We start from the raw sequence: 18809 nt of genomic DNA on the forward strand, positions 1-18809 counted from the left end.
TAACTGAGGGAGCTGCTGGTCTCTCCTAGTTGGACAATCCTGACTGAACAGAGGTTTGATTATTAAGGCCTGTTGTTAAATAGAGAATAGTTGGGTATGCGGGATGTTGGTCAGTGTCTCCCCTTGCATTTTTGCCAGAACTCATGAAGGAGGAATCTTCCATCTAAGCTTCTGTCTCAATCTACCCTCCTATTAGATGTTCTATATGGAAGAAGTGACTAGTCTGGTCAGAGACTAGGGACACTTCCTAGAGGAAGGGAAGGTGATGTTGAAAGAGGCTTTCCTTCTGTATAACTCTTAATGCCTGCTTTTTCATTTCCTACCACAGGAGCAGCAGGCTGTTTTACATATATTCTCTCCAGTGTGTTAGTCACTCAGTCACATCCTACTCTTTGTGACCCCATGGACTGTAGCCCACCAGGCTCCTCTGTCCATGGAATCCTCCAGGTAAGAATACTGGAGTGGATTGCCATTCTCTTTTCCAGGGGATCTTCCTGACCCAGGGATCAAACCCAGGACTTCTGAACCTAGGCAGATTCTGAGCTACCAGGAAGCCATTGGAGAAGGAAATGGCAACCCACTCCAGTGTTCTTGCCTGGAGAATCCCAGGGACAGCGGAGCCTGGTAGGCTGCTGTCTTTGGGGACAGCTGTCTTTGGACACAGAATCCGACACAACTGAAGCGAGTTAGCAGCAGGGAAGCCATATAGTAAGCAAATCAAGAGGTAGGGTGGGAGTGGAGGAGTGAAGGAAGACTTCTATCCTCAGGAGACCTGATCCTCCTCCTTTCCCCACTTGATTCCCAAGTTCATGGGTCTGACAGTCCAGTGTCATCCTGGCACCTGGTCAAATATGTGGACTTCCTTCAGCTCGGCTATTAATACCTAAGAACTTGAGTCTTTTTCTTACCCTCACTCTTATCTTCTCTCTTCTGGCACACTTGAGGAAGTCACAGAACTTAGATTTGGGATTGGAAAAGCAAGAGGCCTCACTTAGATCTCTTGGCCTCCACCCAACCTTGACTCAAGCTTTAAGTTGGACACTTCCTGCTTACTAATGAAATCGTTCTGGGGTTCTCATTGGGACATAGTATAAGTGTGCATACTCTCTCAGGTAAGCCAGCCAGAAGAAGAAGTGGGGGGAGGGTTTGAGTTCGGAATTCTACCCCAAGTTTCTAATACAGTTTATGGGGACAGATGATTATTTTCTACATTTTAAAACCATGGAGGGACTTTCCTGGTCTAGGGGCTAAGACTCTGTACTCCCAATGCAGAGGGCTCAGGTTCAATCCCTGGTCAGGGAACTAGATCCTGAATGCCACAACTATTAGTTCACATACCACAACTGAAGATCCTGCTTGCTGCAACTTACTTGCTGCAGCCAAATAAATAAATATTAAATAAATAAATAAAGCCATGGACATGTCTTACAGGAGGTTGTGGTTGTCGGGCTCAGAAATTCCCAAAGGAAAAATGAAGAAAGAATAAGAACTTCAGAAAATTTAGAACTGTTTTTGTGACATACAAACTATATATATATATATATAAAACTTGTAACTATATTTTGAGCAAGATTTTTGTGGCTGTAATTTAACTCTATGCTGCTGTTCAAGTTATAAGTGGTACAAAAAATGTAAAATGAAGATAATTCCAAATAAGTGGAAATATTGTTATATTCGGTGCATGTAATAAATTCTTTATTTTAACCATAAAGAGCTATACATTTTATATTAATAGAAAATGAATTTTTCTCTGCCCTCAGCTATGTAAAGAATATTGGCTTGAAGGAGTGCCAGATTACTCCTCTTCCCAGGGCTCCCATGTGACTTGAGCCAGTCCTTTCGCAGTCTTTCCCTCTATCATGTGTCTGATGTTGCTTAGCTTGTGCCACCTACTGCTCAACTCTCAAATTCCATGGCTCTTTTTGAAAAGATTAGCAATTGTAAGGAATGGTGGGGGTGGAGAGGTGGACAAGGGTAAAAACTGAAAAAATAAGGAAACCCAGCACACACCTATGAGAATGACCAAAATGCAGAACTCTCTCAGCACCAAATGCTGGGGAGGATGTGGAGCAACAGGAGCTCTTATTCATTGCTGATGGGAATGCAAATGGGTACAGCTTCCTTGAAAGACTGTATGGCAGTTGATCTTCGAAGGTGGCTCGGACGGTGAAGAATCTGCCTGCAATGCAGGGGACCCAGGTTTGATCCCTGGGTCAGGAAGATACCCTGGAGAAGGGAATGGCAACCTCCAGTATTCCTGCCTGGAGAATTTCACGGACAGAGGAGCCTGGTGGGCTATCGTCCATGGAGTCACAAGAGTCAACCCAAGTAAGTGACTAACACTTTCACTTTGGCAATTTCTTACAAAACTAACAATATTCTTACTATATAAGAGTGTGATCCAGCAATCACACTCTTTGGCATCTACCCAAGGGAACTGAAAACTTACCTCCACACAAAAACCTGCACACAGATGTTTATAGCAGCTTCACTCATAATTGATAACACTTGGAAACAATCAAGATATCTTTGAGTAGATGAGTGCATAAATAAACTGTGGTATATCCAGGTAATGTGTGTGGGTGTGTTCTCAGTTGTGCCTGACTCTTTGTGACCCCATGGACTGTAGCCCACCAGGCTCTTCTGTCCATGGAATTTTTCAGACAAGAATACTGGAGTGGGTTGCCATTTCCTTCTCCAGGTGATCTTCCTGACCCAGGGATTGAACCCACATCTCCTGTGTCTCCTGCATTGGTAGGTGAATTCTTCACCACTGTGCCACCTGGGAAGCCCAGTGGAATATTAGTCCACACTGAAAAGAAATGAGCTATTAAGTTGTGAAAAAACATAGAGGAACCTTCAGTTCAGTTCAGTTCACTCGCTCAGTTGTGTCCGACTCTTTGTGACCCCATGGACTGCAGCACACCAGGCTTCCCTGTCCATTACCAACTCCGGGAGTTTACTCACACTCATGTCCATTGAGTTGGTGATGACATCCAACCATCTCATCTTCTGTCGTCCCCTCTCCTCCTGCCTTCAATCTTTCCCAGCATTTCTGTCAGATGAGTCAGTTCTTCACATCAGATGGCCAAAGTATTGGAGTTTCAGCTTCAGCATTAGTCCTTCCAATGAATATTCAGGACTGATTTCCTTTAGGATGGACTGGTTGGATCTCCTTGCAGCCCGAGGGACTCTTAAGAGTCTTCTCCAACACCACAGTTCAAAAGCATCAGTTCTTCTGTGCTCAGGTTTCTTTATGGTCCAGCACTCACATCCATATGTGACTACTGGAAAAACCATAGCCTTGACTAGACGGACCATGGTTGGCACCTTAAATGTACCTTACTAAGTGAAAGAAGCCAATATGAAAAGGCTACACACTTGTATGATTCCAACGTTATGGCATTTCTGGAAAAGTTACAACTGTGGAGATGGTAAGAAGATTAGTGGTTGCCAGGAATTAGGGAGGAGGAGGGGATGAATAGGCAGAGCACAGGTGATTTTTAGGGCAGTGAAACTACTCAGTATGTATATGGATTCATGTTATACATTTGTCTGAACCCATAGGATGTACAACACCAAGAGTGAACCCTAATGTAAACTGTGGACTTTGGGTGATAATGATGTGTCAATGCGGAGAAGGCAATGGCACCCCACTCCAGTACTCTTGCCTGGAAAATCCCATGGATAGAGGAGCCTGGTGGGCTGCAGTCCATGGGGTCGCTAGAGTCGGACACAACTGAGCGACTTCCCTTTCACTTTTCACTTTCCTGCATTGGAGAAGGAAATGGCAACCCACTCCAGTGTTCTTGCCTGGAGAATCCCAGGGACGGCGGAGCCTGGTGGGCTGCCGTCTATGGGGTCGCACAGAGTCGGACACAACTGACGTGACTTAGCAGCAGCAGCAGCAGATGTGTCAATGTAGGTTCATCACTTGTGACAAATGTACCACTCTAATTCGGGGGGTGGGGAGCGGAGATATATGTGTGAAGATAGGGGTAATGAGAAATATCTATACTTCCTGCTCAATTTTACTATGAATCCAGCTTGCTCTAAAGAAATAAAGTGCACTAGAAAAAAAAAAATACAAAGCAAACTGTTTTTCTAAAGGAGAAAAAATTCAGTTTTCTGTTTTATTTTACAAAATAACTATATTGCCAAAAAGAATGTCCATTCGTATGATGGACATTCACTCTCCAAATGCTGCTCCAGAGGGAGAAGAGTGATAAGCCTCATGCACGTGTCAACTATGTCAAGTGATGTTAGCTCTGGGGGGTTCCTGCCACTATCGGTTCAAGTCAAGTGTGCAGTGAATCATTAAGATCGGCATTCAGATTTATTTATAATACAATTGTTGAGAAAATGTTAGTGTTTTTGTTTACTCACAGCTGGAGAAGGGGCCTTGGTGTGAAGGTCAAGTTCAGTTCAGTCGCTCAGTCGTGTCCGACTCTTTGCAACCCCATGGACTGCAGCACACCAGGCTTCCCTGTCCATCACCAACTCCTGGAGTTTACTCACACTCATGTCCATTGAGTCGGTGATGCCATCCAACCATCTCATCCTCTGTTGTCCCCTTCTCCTCTAGCCTTCAATCCTTCCCAGCATCAGGGTCTTTTCAAATGAGTCAAGTTTAGGGGTATGCAAACCTCAGGGAGTCTTAACCAGTCCATTCTCATAACTTCCCCTCCCCCATTTCAAGACAGCCTTGGAACTAGAAATTAACACAGAAGCAAAATTAGGGAACTGATTTTTTGGTATAAGTAAAACCGTCCAAGCTACTACTTACCTAGGATCATAAATGAAAGGAATCAGACTTTTGAAAACAAACAGATCAACAGATAAAAACACCTTTTAGAATTCTAATAGTCCTAGTTTAAAACCCTTGGTTAAAAAGTAAACAATTAAGAGGTACTCATCAAAGGTAGATAGTTTTTATAGCATAGAAGCTTGTAATTTTGGGGTGGGGGGTTGGGAACACTACTTGCAATCTATCTTGTTCTAACAAGAAGGTAATAGGGCTCTTCTGTCATTTCAGACCTCATTTAAAGGGCCAGGCCTCACCACAGGCAATGTCTCCTTTGTGATACAGATCAATTTTATTCTGTGACTTATTTTAATGAATGCTTAATATAAAATTTGGGGTATTTTTGTTTTAAAGCATAGTTCGATGGCTCAGCGGTATAGAATCTGCCTGCAACGCAGGAGATACATGAGACGCGGGTTTGATCCCTGGATTGGGAAGATCCCATGGAGGAGGAAATGGCAACCCACTGCAGTGTTCTTGCCTGAAAAATCCCACAGACAGAGGAGCCTGGCAGGCTACAGTCCAAAAGGTCACAAAGAGTTGGACATGACTGAGTGACTGAGCATGTCTTACTCGTCTTCAGGTCAAAATCCTTTTGGGAAGTAGGCAGGACAAGGGTTACTGCTAAGTCACTTCAGTCGTGTCCGACTCTGTCCAACCCCATAGACGGCAGCCCACCAGGCTCCCCCATCCCTGGGATTCTCCAGGCAAGAACACTGGAGTGGGTTGCCATTTCCTCCTCCAATGCAGGAAAGTGAAAAGTGAAAGTGAATCTGTTCAGTTGTGTCCGACTCTTATCGACCCCATGGACTGCAGCCTACCAGGCTCCTCCACCCATGGGATTTTCCAGGCAAGAGTACTGGAGTGGGGTGCCATTTTGCGCACCTAAAAAATGAGGGTCTGGTAAACAAATAGACCAGATATTCTTTATCTGATAAGCCACCTTTCAAACCCTACTTCTTGAACCTAAATGTTTTCCCCTATTCCCCGTGACTGCAGCCTCTAGTATCCTACCTTTGATGACTTGGATTCTGATCACATTTTGTTCCTTATCTTGTTTTCTGTTTGCTGAATCTGCTCCTCTCTGTATTGTGGACCCTGTGCTGGTAATTTGACCAAAGTTTTGTGTTTTCTTGCTTGATTATTTATTTTGGCACTGTAATAAAGTAGAAAAAAAAATATGAGCTTTGCAATTGGCAGACTTGGGCTTAAATCCTGACTATACCACTGACTTGTGGTCAGCTTTGGGTGATGCACCTCTCTGAGGATCAGTTTCCTTTTTGGTAAAATGAGGATATTAATGCCCACCTCAAACTATGGTTGTGATTAGAAGTAGAGAGTGGAGATGGTTGCACAACACTGTGTCACTGAATTGTACAGTTAACAATTATTAAAGTGGAACATTTTATGTTATGTATATTTTACCGCAATTAAAAAAATATATGGTTGTGAGAATTAGTCTTTATGGAGCCCCTCATTATAATTCCTGGCACATAGTAGACCTTCAACAAATAGTAGCTGTACAGCATAGAATATTGTATGTTGCAAATAGCAAAAAACACAACTCAAACTGCCTTAAACAATAAAGGAATGTACTGATTCATGAAATTGGAAGTTGAGAGGTAAGGCTGGCTTTGGGGTTTGTCATTAAGGACTGTTTCTCTAGGTCTTCAGTCACTACAGGTTCAGCCATATCACTAAGGGTTCAGATTTTTTCCATCCGTCTTTCTCTGTCTTCTGCAACTACTGCTTTATCCTAAAGCCAGCAACTCTCATGATCACAATATGGCTGCCAACAGTCCTGTAAAGCACATGTTCCTCATCCACATCTAGAGAGAGTGATTTCCATCAGTCCAGCAAGTATCGTGATATTCACTTGTTTAAATCTGAAAGCTGTGCATGGGATGATGGAATGTGATGGTTGGCCTGAACTAAACCAGGGAGTGGGTCAGCTTCTCTGAAGGCACATGGGCTCCATGGGGAGGGGTGGAGTCCTCAGATGAAGATCAAGGTACTGTGGAGGAAAAAAGACAGAGCTGAGACACTGAGCAGGCAACCAACAAAAGCCCACGCTTGTAGCTATTATCATTATTATTGACTTCTTGGTCCTTAGCCCCTGGTGCTTGTCCATTTCTTTAAAAATCATTACAAAAGCAAAAACTAAGAGAGCTCTTATTTGGGGTAAGTGTATTCTTTCTAGCAATGGAAAATCAATACATATAAAACTAAGTTTAATTTAACTGGGTGTTAGGAATCTGGAACACTTGCCAAATAAGCAGCAAAATGCACAGAATGAAAGGGTTTAATAGGAATGAATGTCAGGGATGCAAAGCAGGAGGAAGCTAAAAAAGGTGGTGACCTGCCAAAATACCAAACCCAGAAGAGTGAGGTTAGTTATTGGAGCCAGATTAGAAGCCATGACTTGGGTCAGGACAAAGGGACCCATTAACAAGGGAAGGGGGCATTATCCAAAGCAAAGTTGGCAGAAAAGAAATCTGACTGAAACTTGATTTTGACTGCTGTGCCTAGACCTTTGCAGCTTCTACCTGACGATCTATGAGATTCTTCTTTCTCTTTTTGATCCAACCCCCAAATAATGACTCACCAGTTTCTGCCAGTTTTATTTCTGTGCCTTCTGCCAGAAGGTTCTTCCATATTCCTTTGCTGTACTTCATCCGGCTAATTCTTTCTCTTGGGTTGAGACTTTATTTATTCATTTTAACTAATTAGTTGATTTATTTTTGGCTGTGCTGAGTCTTTGGTGCTGTGTGCTGGCTTCTCTAGTTGTGGCCCGTGGGGGTTCCTCTAGTTGTGGAATGTGGGCTTCTCATTGCTATGGCTTCTCCGGTTGCAGAGCTCAGGCTCTGTAGCTGTGGTGCCTGGCCTTAGTTGCTTCCCAGTTGTGTGGAATCTTCCCAGACGAGGAATCAAGCTCTTGTGTCCCCTGCATTGGCAGGCGGATTCTTAACCACTGGACCATCAGGGGAGTCCTGGTTGAGACTTTAAATTCCAGTACACCACTGATGTCCTATCCCCTACCCTCAAGACACACACTGCAGGCTGATTTAAATAATCGTGTTTGGTATATACCTATAATCAATACCAGTAACCCAGTGATTTGTTTCCTTGTCTGGTCTCAAATCCGGACTGTTTTCCCCTCATCACGTGAAAGCTTCTGAAGAGCAGGAATGTTACCTTAGTTACCTTTGGTTCCAAGACACCCAGCATGGTGCCTGACACATAATAGCTCAGTGAATGAAGGAGGCAATTCCTTTGTTTACCATCTGACATCCTCTTACCCAGGGCTTAAGAAATAGAACAATACATATAGACCAAAAATGTTCTCTACTGAGACAGGAGCTAGAAATTAGGAAGATAGAGATAGTAAAGATTCTTGTAGCAGGCTGTCCCTCTTAGATTTTTGGAACCACTGAAGATAGAATCAAAACTGCCAAGAAGGTCCAGTACGCCTCTTTTCCTGTCTCCCTCTTCAAACACTATTCCTATTCCCAAACTGTTAAAGAATACTTATTTCTCCTATTTAGTCACATAGTGTTCATGATTTTTAGTCATTTTTTCCAGTTACAGAATCAGGATGAGATTAGTACATGAAAGTGACCATTATGATAGTTCAGACTTACAAACGCTAGTTATTGATATTTACAGAGTGAAGCAAGCCACCTGAACTAAATACGAGGTGCTCCGTAAGTGTACTGTAATACTTCACTCCTGGTTACAAAGAGCTCATAGGACCTTTATGTAGGGAATTTGTTTTCTGTTTAATTTATTTTTCCATTCTGAAACAGATTCATCTGTTATAGGAAAGGAACCAATTATTGGGTAAACACAGTAACACCTAATGACTATACCCTCTGGTATTTAGTCTCAAAACATTTTGTATTTCTTAATACATAGAATTAAAACATATTTTAACATTCCACTATATTTAGATTCCACATTTAGATTTATAAACATAAGATTAAATATAATTTTAAATGTTTCAGAACATAGACTGCTGCTGCTAAGTCATTTCAGTCGTGTCTGACTCTGTGCGACCCCATAGATGGCAGCCCACCAGGCTTCCCCGTCCCTGGGATTCTCCAGGCAAGAACACTGGAGTGGGTTGCCATTTCCTTCTCCAATGCAGGGAAGTGAAAAGTAAAAGTGAAGTCGCTCAGTCGTGTCCGACCCTCAGCGACCCCTTGGACTGCAGCCCACCAGGCTCCTCTGTCCATGGGATTTTCCAGGCAAGAGTACTGGAGTGGGGTGCCATCGCCTTCTCCGTCAGAACATAGACTACTCAGTCCTGTTTCTCAAGAAGGCTGACTGAAAGGCTCTGCATTGCCTGGTTTAGGTTTTGATAATAAACTAAGGTAAGGAAATACAGAAGTGAGGGCCACCTTAATCACTTTCTGTAGTTTCCTGGTTATTTAGGATTGTTTGGAAGCAAAACCAGCTGCAGGCAAATTTCCTGATATACTGTGTCTTTAAGGCCAATGCTTGCGTGACCCATGATGCCTTCTCTCAAGCCTCTTTGTCTCCATTCTGGGTGTCTTTCCTGTTAGGTCCTCATCCTCATCCTTATGTCTTTATGACCAGAGCTGAGGGCCACAATGCTGCTTCTACATAATGACCCACATGTACTTCTTTCTCTGACTCCTGTCGTTCCTCACAGCTTCCCATAAGAATTATAATAACTTTCTTAATTCTAAAGTGCACTTTAAGAAAACCCTAATTAAGTGTTTCCTCAATTCCAAGACATACTCCTTGCCCGTCTACCCCCATCTCAATGTTTCTGAAATTTGAGTTAATTTTACAGTCTTTCTTTCGTTTTTATTTTTTTTCCTCCTAAAAAAGTGCTTACTACATCTTTGGTCAATCCTAAGTCAAAAATGTCTTAGAATTGGAGAGATGTCATATGAATGTACCTTACTGGAAAGAAGCTCTTTCATGAGTCAGAAAATGTTGCTCCAAGTGGATATTTAAGCTATCATACAGTTAATTCAAAGGGCTTCCCAGGTGGCGCTAGTGGTAAAGAACCCGCCTGCCAGTGCAGGAGACACAAGAGACTTGGGTTCAATCACTGAACACATACACACGCACAGTTAATTCAAACAGAGGGCTCAGGGGTAGGAAAATATGAACAGGTTCGACAAAACAAACGAATTGTTAGTTGGTTTTGTGGACTAATAAGTGTTGACCAGATAATTATCCCCTCACCTAAAAAAGTCTGGGGATTGGATGTAAAGGAAATATGAAACTAAATTCCTTCATGATATAAAAGATGGGGAACCTTTGTTGATGTTTGACAGAAAACAACAAAATTCTGTAAGGCAATTTTCCTTCAATTAAAAAATAAATTAAGAAAAAAGATAGGGGATCTTAAACTGTCTTTCTACACAAGTTGTCCTAAAGCCTAATATTTTTATTAGACAAAAAAATTTAAGGTTATAGGCAGAACTTTCTACAGAATAACTTTGATATGGATGATCAGTTATCTCAAACCATCCCTAAGGTCTTCCCCCAAAAGACTGTAACTTGATCTTACCTATTCTTGCTAAAGAGATGATGGCTGCTTTGGTCACGGGTCTGTGGAGAGGGGCAGAGTGTCAATATAATCAGGAACACCGTGGTTCCTGCTTTGGGTAAAATATTTTGAGATATCCTAGTTCTGTTTGTGATGTTTAGCATAATCACACAATTGTTTTTCTAAAATGAACAGGGAAAGACAATTATAAGTTGAATAAAAGCAGTATTCCAGTTATCATCATCCAAACAGTCTCAGTTGTCAAAATTAAGAATAAAAGCGAAATTGTGACAATATGCTTGTCCCTAGCATTTCTAGCACCCAGGACAAGAGTACACAGGTAGAGGGCTCCAAACAACAGGTCTAAATCATTAAAAATTATAAATCAAGCTAAAAATAAATTAATTAAATACATATGTTCTACCCACCTTCCTTGACAAAAAAAAATATTTTTAATGTATAAAGCAATGTTTTTTTATATGACTGAAAGTCATAATTTAATCATATTTAGATTGTCAGCTAAAAAATGATTGCACTTAATATTATATATTTGCATCTTATGGATGGACTGGTGATGTTTGGATGAGGAATAAGATAAACATGTAATTATAAATTACCATATACTTATTCTGTGTATTTTATTTTTTCCAGGAAAGTCATTTATTGTAATGTTATATGAAATTTGTGTTCTGTTGACACTAACAGCAAAATAGGTAATTTTTCTTGTATCAATGTATTTAGTTTTTTTCTGTTTAACTTTTTACCAGGGGAAAAAACAAATGTTTACAAATGTAAATATAAAGAACCCATGTACCTATCATTCAGCTTCGACAAGTGTTAACTCTTGGTCAGTCTTGGTTTATCTATACTCCTCAACTCTATCCAATTATGTTGAAGCAAATCCTAGACATATCATTTCATTCATGAATGTATCAATATGAATCCTTAGAAAAGAGGACATCTTAAAAATTAACCTTAATAGTATTTTCACGTGAAGAATAGTCACTTAATATTAGATGTTTTTAAAATTTGGCTCAATAGAATTGGAGAAATTTTATTCTGCTGAGGCAATAGCAGCTGAAATTGTCAATAAAATTTCTAAATCAGAATCTATATTTGGAAATAAACCATGAATCTTACACATTGTGTTCAAACATATTAATGGGGTTGCAATGATAATCCTTATCACAGAAGATACTAGAAATTTTTTATTTTATCCTATACGTTCTATCACATGGTTTTTTTTTTTTAACCAGTCTTTAAGCAGTATCTTTATCCATAAAGTGTTAAATTCTTCTTTCAAATTTTTTAATGTTGGGATATCATTAAAAAAAGAAAAATATGTGGTTCAGTTTGTTCATGTCTGTCTTCATAGGAGACTATATTTCATCATTTTGAAAGTAGTATATATGTATATATGTGTATACATATGCACGTGTTAACATAAACATATTTATATACTAATATGTGTGATTATTACATAGATATATATACTTAAATGTGAATGCTTCATAATCACGTAAGCATTTTCATTTCCTTGTTCCCATTTCCTTTTGTCTTATTAGAATGTCGCTTTTGTTGTATGTGTCACATTTAGAATCTATATAGGTAAATAATTTTCCCTAAAAATTTTAAAAGTATTTTAGATTATTTAAAAAGTGAAGTAGGCAAACTTAGATCTGTTTGTATCTTTTGTAAATGTTTGCTAACATCATTAATAGCAAGCAACAGTCTGTACCAAATAACTGTGGTTAGCACAAAATAAATAAATTTTTTTTACCACAGACCATAATTCCTTATTTATCTGAGAATCTTCTGTTGTTTCACTTAACTCTCCTAGTATACTCACTCTCCTGTCTAAATTAACTCTAACTGCTCTGACAGTATTTAAATGGCATCTCCATTTTTAACCCAGAGTAGCTGTGAGGTCAGATTCAATATGTTTAATCAAGATGATCCACTTTGGGTCAGATCCAGAAAATATTGTATATAATCTCTGAATCACTCCAAGGAATGTTGTTGCTGCTGTCAGAGATGGGGCCATATTTTCTAGGAACATGTTAATGGATATTTAATAAATTTGTATGCAGGGCCCTCTGAAGTACAGGGATCAGGGCGAGGGCTCCTCTTGCTTTAGTCTAATGTTGACATTGCAGACTAATAATAAATGTATGTATTAATAATACCTTATAATATGCATGTGTTACATTTTTTGAAGTGCTTTCACATTTATGATTTCTTTTGATCTGCACAATAACCTGTGGACTAGATAGAGCAATTAGAGATGAGAAACAGAGGTCTAGAGAGGTTAAGTGATTTATCTAAAATTACACATCTAATTGGGCTTTCCTGGTGGCTCAGCAGTAAAAAAAAAATCTACCTGCAATGCAGGAGAAGCAGGTTTGATCCCTGGATTGGGAAGATCCCCTGGAGAAGGAAATGGCAACCCCCTCCAGTATTCTTGCCTGGGAAATCTCATGGACAGAGGATCCTGGAGGGCTACAGTCCATGGGGTCACAAAAGAGTCAGACACAACTTAGTGACTAAACAACAGCAACACACCTCATTAGTGGTAGAGCTAAGGAGCAGCGCCCAGGTCTCCCTGCACAGGGCTTCCTGTTGTACTGTGTTTTACCACGCTGCCTCCATAAGGTTTCTAAAACAGAGAACTGGCAGTTAGGTTACATCACAACATTTTTCATTCCCTAAAACCCTTTGGATTTTAGAAGAGAAAACAAATATGGGATGATGAATGAAAAAAAACTGTATGCTCTTTCATGTCTGATAAGTTCCATGTGGGATCAATATATATTTATTGACCAGTGCTTCAAAAACTAGAGATTTATCTCCTTCCAGGCAAAGGTTCACTTGAGTAACACAGACTAAGGCTTTGGAAGGGTGAGGATCATATTCCTTAACTTAGTTAAGGCACTAAGGACAGCTCTGATAACGTAAGCTTTGGGAGCATTTTCTAAGGGCCAGGGATTTCTGGAATCCTACTTCTTAATGCAATGAACAGCAGAAGTTCAATATGTTAGTATAAAAATGAATGTAAACCTATTAATCATGAAAGCCAGAGTTCCTGCTGATTTTCCTGTACAATTTGTTCAGGACTGCCTTGGTTTTTCTGCCCTCTCTTCATATAGACCTAAGGCTTCAAGTGCTTACTGAAATTCTTTTTTTCTCTCTCCACTTTTTAGCACTTTTGAATTTAGGATGCATCTTACAGTCAATAATATCTTTGATGAAATAGAACATGGTGAACTGTCATGACGGTTACCTCTGGTGAGTTCTTATTGCTTGCATTCTCTACAATAAGAATGCATTATTTTTTTTATAATGAAAACAAATTAAAAAATTTAGACCCCACATCCTATGTGGTTTATATACCCTATCTCTGTTTCTTAAAGAATACCAAGGATATAATAACAGTAATGAACATTTCTAAAGTTTTATATTCCTAATGGGTTTTGTAAATCCTTACATATGAGCAGTAGGCTTGATACGTCTGAGATACTCCTCACAGCAGTTGACTGTGAATTATCCACGATGGAAACACTCCTTGGAGCACGCTGGTACTCATCATATTGTATTGTAATTGTCTGTTTCTTGGTCTTTCTTTTCTTCCCACTTGCATGAGAGCTCCGTGAGGGCAGGAATCGTGTCCTTTCATTTTCGGGTCTCCAGCACCTAACACAGAGCCAAGTCTAACAAACTCATGAAATAAATGATTAAATGAAAGATCTGTAAGCATTCAATATTTTTTTGAGTGTTATTTCCGTCTACACAGTTTAACCTGGACAGGGTAATTATTCTCTCCTAGGACATGGCTTGTTCGTTTTTCCTTTATAGCTGGTGAATGGCAAGGCACAAGCAATGTTATTTTTTTTAAGTGTCTCTATATTCTCCCCTCAAGTTTATACAGCGTTAGCTTTCTGTTGTCAGATTTGTTAATCTACTTAATTCTTGTATAAGCAGGAAAGAAAATTACTTTTCAACTTGCTACAAAAATATCCTCCTGAGACAGGTTGTGAGTAGGAGAAGTTTAAAATATTTTTTCTTATTTCTTAAATCAGAAGAAAAAATTTACCAATCAAAATTTTTCTTCTGGTCTCTAAATTATGGTATTATGTCTATATAGAGGAATTCTATTTGGGAGCGTATTATGAGTTCCTAAAGCTCATTGTTGAGGGATTGAGCATATTTTACAAATAAAATTTGGTACATGAATAAAAATAAAAATATTTGGCAACTCACGGAATGGGAGAAAACACGTGCAAATCATATCCTTGACAAGGGATTTATATCCGGAATACAAAAGAATACATACAACTCAAAATCAATAAAAACCCCAAACAACCCAATTGAAAAATGGGCAAAGGACTTGAATAGACATTTTTCCAAAGAGGGTATACAGATGGCCAATAGGCACATGAAAAGATGCTCAATATCACTAAACACAGGAAAATACAAATCAAAACCACAATGAGATACCACTTCACAATCATTAGAATGGTTCTTACATACGTAAAATATCAAGTGTTGGTAAAGATGTAAGAGAAATTAGAACTTTTTTGCACTGTTGGTAGAAATGTAAAATGGTGCCGCCTCTATGGAAAAAAGTATGGAAATTGCTCAAAAAATTAAGAATGGAATTACCATATGAGCCAAGAATTCTACTACTTGGTGTGTATCCAGAAGAATTGAAGAGGGGAACTTGAACAGATATCTGTACACCAGTGTTCATAGCAGAATTATTTACAATAGCCAAAAGGGGGAGACAACCCAAATGTTTACTAACAGATGAGTGGATAAACAAAATACGGTTTATGTATATGATGAAATATTATTTAGTCTTAAAAGGGAAGGAGATTCTGTTACATGCTACAGCATGGTTGAACCTTGAAAATGTCATGCTAAGTGAAATAAGTCAGACTCAAAAGGACAAATTTTGTGTGATTCACTTGTATGACTATTTAGACTAGCCAAATCCGTAGAAACAGAAGATAGACTGGTGGTTGCCAGAAGTTGAGAAGGGGGAGGAATGGGGAGTTATTGTTTACATGGGCAGAGTTTAAATTTGGGGAATATGAAAAAAATTCTGGAGAAGGATCATGCTGATGGTTGCACAACACTATGAATGTTCTTAATGCCAAACACCTAAATTGGTTGAAATAGTAAATTATTAAATACTTTTATATATATTATATGCTTACATATATAACCACAGACATAAAAGGTTGACATTTACTTAGGATTTTGAAAAAGCACTTTCACTTGCAGTATTTTATTTGTTCCTCCCAACAATCCTGAGAGATAGGCAGGGCAGTTATTATTCTCATTTTACAGGTAAGGAACAAAACCTTAGTTGGTTTAAGTAGATAGCCAAGGGACACAAAACTAACAGGTATCAGGGTCAGAATTAGGACCTGGAACTCCAGTCCCTTGCTCTTTCTTCTATACTAAACTGCCTTTCACAGAACTGTTCTTGAACCCTAACAATTGACACTGACATTGAATTCACTGGCAAAGGCCCAACTTTCACTTGGAATGAACATGTAAAGCCTGATTCCAAAGAACAGTATTGAAAGGGCTTTCTGGAGAATGTGCAAAACAACAGGCGCAGAAATCATTAACAACATGTACCTTTTCCCCATCACAACAATAATACTGTGAAGGGGAAGACACAATTATGAGAACTGAAGCAAGAGTCAGGAAATGCTCAAGAGCCACATGTTACTTTATTATCATAGCTCTCGTTCCTTTCTAAACAATTCTTAAAGGCAATGCCTTGTTAAACGGGGATTTTTATTTTGTCAAATATTCCTTAAAGTTCATTTGTAAACTGTAAGATGATTCTTTTATTTTTTTAAGTTTAATTTAAAAAAAATTTTAAAACATTTTATTTGGTTTAGAGTGTAGCCGATGGTGGCTCAGATGGTAAAGAATCCTCCTGCAATGTGGTAGACCTGGGTTTGATCCCGGGGTTGGGAAGATTCCCCTGGAGGAGGGCTTGACAACCCACTCCAGTATTCTTGCCTGGGAAATCCCATGGACAGAGGAGCCTGGTGGGCTAAAGTCCACGGGGTCTCAAAGAGTCGGACATGACTGAGCGACTAAGCACAGCACAGCACATAGCCAATTAACGATGTTGTGGTAATTTCAGGTGGACGGCAAAGAAACTCACCATACATATGCATGTATCCATTCTCCTCCAAACTTCCCTCCCATCCAAGCTGCCGTATAACGCTGAGCAGAGTTCCCTATCAATACAGTAGGTCCTTGTTGGTTATCCACTTTAAATATAGCAGTGTATGCTGTCACTTGATTCTTGAGAGTGTTTTTACTGTGGTTAAATAGAATTTATAGTTGCCACATAATAGTATAATTTTATCTGTATCTGATAGTCTTTTTGAAAAATAGTTTTGATTAAAAATATAGACATGAAGAATAACAGACTTTTATCGTACAACTGCGTGTTTGCATTGTTAATTCAGCCCTGTTCAATCTTTCCAGTAAATTAATTACAGCTCAGAATCAGAAGGGACCATAAAGCAAAAACTGCAGAGGAGTCACAGCCAGCTGTTCTTAATAATGGAATGCTGATTTTATTTTTAAGTATTCAACAAACAGTGCTAAAGCATATCCTCAAAAATCTTAATCATATATTGTTGGTGGACTATGAAGTTTTATTTTGTGTACTGAAGAAGAAAAATGTCTCATAGCTGTATTAATGTATTCTAGGGTTTTCAGGTTATTCTTATGGCAGTCTAAGAGCTGAAATTTTGTGGTGGCAAAAAAGTTTGGAAATTTAAAATATAATAATGATTATATAGAGAAAAATATTCAAAATTCTGTGATTTTCTTAGAATACAGGGATGATTCTCCACTACCATGTGACTATACACTCCTTTTTAGTATTTTCTGTATTGTCTACCGTAAGAATGTCTTATATCTATGGTACAATAAAATAAAATTTATTTTAAAATAATGAAAAATAGAGACTCTTACAGGCCAGGTCATTGGGCAATTGTCTTTTTGATTAAAATTAACTGAAAGGAACCAAAAGGTAAGCTATTTGTTCCCTAGCTTTCAAAGAGATAAATATTCTATTAGAAGAGACGAGTAAGGCCCAGTAGAACTAAGGGCCTCTTAACCCAACTGACCAGGAGCAGAATAAGTAAACCCAACCTGTGCTGCAAGTAGGGAGGAGGTTTAATTGAAGAGGACTAAGTAGTTCACCTTACTACACAGCCTATATTCTGCTTGGTGATTCTGATATACTGATAAAGTGAAAGTGAAAGTCACTCAGTTGTATCCAACTCCTTGGGACCCCATGGACCATGCCGTCCGTGGAATTCTCCAGGTATACAGTCCATGGAATTCTCCAGGCCAGAATACTGGAGTGGGTAGCTCTTCCCTTCTCCAGGGGATCTTCCCAACCCAGAGATCGAACCCAGGTCTCCCTCATTGCAGGCAGATTCTTTACCAGCTGAGCCACAACGGAAGCCTAAGACATATTGATACATCATGTTTATCTTTGGTTTGATAAGCTTGCATATAATTAAAGAAGCTCCAATATCCCAGAAATATGGTTCATTCACTGAAGTGTCTTTTGCATTAATGATTTAAGATCTTAATTCATGGACTGCAAATGAATCATGCCTGCAGCCACAATGAGTTTCCACACACATTTTGTAAAATTAAAGTACCATTACATCTTATCATTCATGTGTGTATTTTTACAGTACCTATCACCAAAGATATCTCGCTTGGTACCTTTGGGACCCCTCAAGTTCATCACAAACTCATTTCAGTTAAGGCCTAGTTTAGCCTCTTACTTCTCTTGGTTTAGTTATTGCTAAAGCCTAGGATTGTAGGTCTTCAGTTCAGTTCATTTCAGTCGCTCATTGGTGTCTGACTCTGCAACCCCATGAATCACAGCACACCAGGCCTCCCTGTCCATCACCAACTCCTGGAGTTCACTCAGACTCATGTCCATTGACTGTGATGCCATCCAGCCATCTCATCCTCTGTCGTCCCCTTCTCCTCCTGCCCCCAATCCCTCCCAGCATCAGGGTCTTTTCCAATGAGTCAACTCTTTGCATGAGGTGGCCAAAGTATTGGAGTTTCAGCTTTAGCATCAGTCCTTCCAATGAACACCCAGGACTGATCTCCTTTAGGATGGACTAGTTGGATCTCCTTGCAGTCCAAGGGACTCCCAAGGGTCTTCTCCAACACTACAGTTCAAAAGCATCAATTCTTCAGTGCTCAGCTTTCTTCACAGTCCAACTCTGACATCCATACATAACCACTGGAAAAACCATAGCCTTGACTAGATGGACCTTTGTTGGCAAAGTAATGTCTCTGCTTTTCAATATACTATCTAGGTTGGTCATAACTTTCCTTCTAAGGAGTAAGCGTCTTTTAATTTCATGGCTGCAGTCACCATCTGCAGTGATTTTGGAACCCCCCAAA

At 39.5% G+C, this 18809-nt stretch overlaps 1 pseudogene; it reads right to left on the reverse strand.

Moving 5' to 3' along the window:
* Positions 1 to 12909: 12909 nt before the first annotated feature.
* Positions 12910 to 18809, reverse strand: part of LOC112448888 (small ribosomal subunit protein uS15-like) — a 43812-nt pseudogene continuing 37912 nt past the window's right edge.

Source organism: Bos taurus, chromosome 11 (genome assembly GCF_002263795.3).
Source record: "Bos taurus isolate L1 Dominette 01449 registration number 42190680 breed Hereford chromosome 11, ARS-UCD2.0, whole genome shotgun sequence".
Classification (NCBI taxonomy): Eukaryota; Metazoa; Chordata; class Mammalia; order Artiodactyla; family Bovidae; genus Bos; species Bos taurus.